Source organism: Salvia miltiorrhiza, chromosome 1 (genome assembly GCF_028751815.1).
Source record: "Salvia miltiorrhiza cultivar Shanhuang (shh) chromosome 1, IMPLAD_Smil_shh, whole genome shotgun sequence".
In the NCBI taxonomy this organism is placed as follows: Eukaryota; Viridiplantae; Streptophyta; class Magnoliopsida; order Lamiales; family Lamiaceae; genus Salvia; species Salvia miltiorrhiza.
In genome coordinates this window covers 26,281,988-26,284,243 of record NC_080387.1, presented here as the reverse complement: position 1 = coordinate 26,284,243, position 2,256 = coordinate 26,281,988, and positions in this window count along the sequence as shown.

Genomic DNA, 2,256 nt, shown 5'->3' with positions numbered 1-2,256 from the left:
TATGCTCGTCATCTGTGTCATCCAGGATAATTGTGAGTAAGTGTCACAGTCTGGGTATAGAGGACTATCGGCTGCGTTCAACATGTCATAAATTTATTGAGCGTCAGGATTAGGCGGCTCCTCAAGATTTGGAGGATCTTGATAATTACTAGGTCCAGCATGATCATGCACCATCCTTTGGTAATTATTGTATGACCCATCATCCTCATCCATTATAGTATGTTCTGCTGGCATATACACTGGTGCTTCCCCTTGATAACACCAGTTCGTGTAATTGTGGACAAATCCACGCTTAGTAACATGTTCTCTGACTGTAGGTACAGATGCAAAGACTTTATTCTTACACTTCCTACACAGGCACCTAATGTTACCAATTCCATCTGTATACGCTGTTTGATTTATCGCAAACTCGAGGAAACTCTCAAGTCCCGTTTCAAATGCAGCACGATCATTGTATCTCGCGTACATCCACGATTGATTATCACTCATTCTTGCAAATTCTAATTGAAAATAAAAATAAATCAAACACAATAAATTACTTGAATCTAAGAAAATTTCGACAGCATAACCCCACTATCCTAACTACCAAGTGCTCGACTCTACCAGCAACTATAGTGACCATAGTGGTCCTAATTTACTAAACCTATACTAGGTCTACCCGGCCCCCCCAATGTCGAAACAATAATAAAATAACATATAAAACAATAAAAAAAATAAGGTAATAAAATCAAACACAATCATTTGTTGGGAGAAGATCCTTAAGAAATAATCAATTTCTATCCCAAAGGGAGAAGATCCTTAAGAGCATCCGCAGCGTCCGTTGCGAAGGAGGGATCGACCCGGGGCGAGAGAGGAGGCCGCGCGCTGGCGAATCAGCCAAGTGCGAGGCCGAGGCGAAGCCTCGCAACGGGTTGAAGAGGAGGCGTGTGTGACGCGTCCTGCGGACGCGCCGTTTAAAAAAAAATCTAAATTCGTTAATTTTTTCAAAAAATGACCGTTTAAATTTCTGTTTTTTTTAAAAAAATTCAGAAAATTCGTTAATTTCAAAAAAATCTAAATTCGTTATTTTTTTTTTAAATTTCAGAAAATTAGTGTAATTTTTATTTTTTTTATTGTATTTAAATTATGTCTTTAAATTATTGTAATGTTTAATTTTATTTTTAATGAAATTAGAAATTTAAAAATAAAAGTGTAGAAATATGAATTTTGTGGAAATGAGGATTTAAGCACCCACCTAAGACACAATGCATTGGAGAGGGGTGTGTCTTAGGTGGGGCCCACTCCTAAGACACCCCTCTAAGACACCACCATTGTGGATGCTCTAAGAAATTGATTAAATCTAACCCACAATATACAATAACATATCATTTCATCCGAAACAGTAAATCAATTTAAAATTAATCTAATTAACAAATTAATTTCAATTAATCATACTTTAAACATCCTATAAAGTAATTATAGTTAAATCAATTCAAAATTAATCATATTATCAAATTAATTTCAATTAATTATACTTTAAACATCCTATAAAGTAATTATAGTTAAAAATTAATCTAATTAGCAAATTAATTTCAATTAATCATACTTTAAACATCCTATAAAGTAATTATAGTTAAATCAATTCAAAATTAATCTAATTAGCAAATTAATTTCAATTAATCATACTTTAAACATACTATAAATTAATTAGAGTTAAATTAATTTTAATCAAACAAATAAATAAATAAATAAAAGTCTATTAAAAACGAGAGTGTACCGTGGGAGTCGACGGCGGAACCGTGCGGTGGCAGGAACGGTGAGGCGGCAGGATTGGCTTGAAATTAGGAGGTGAAAGATGGGTGAGAGGGTGAGAGAGAGAGAGAGAGAGAGAGAGAGAGAGAGAGAAGAAAAGGAGGGGCTTACCTTGACGGAGGCGACGGCGGCGACCGGCGACGGCGACAGGGCAGGGGGCAGGGGGGCTGGAGGGGAGGGGGGTGTTCTGTTCTGGAGGAGAGGGTTAGGGCTTGAAGCCCGATTTTGGGCTTAAAAATTAGCGGCGTCCCATTGCCGCCGCTAAAGCCCGACCCACATTCTTCTTTTACCGGCGGCAATCTTGCCGCCGCTAATCACCGGCGGCAGATGCCGCCGCTATTTGTTAAATATTAAAAAAATAATAATACACATTTCCCGGCGGCCTTAAATTTACCGGCGGCGATTTTGCCGTCGGTATTAACGCCAGATATTCAAAAACTACAGGTCGGCAGCTACGCCGTCGGA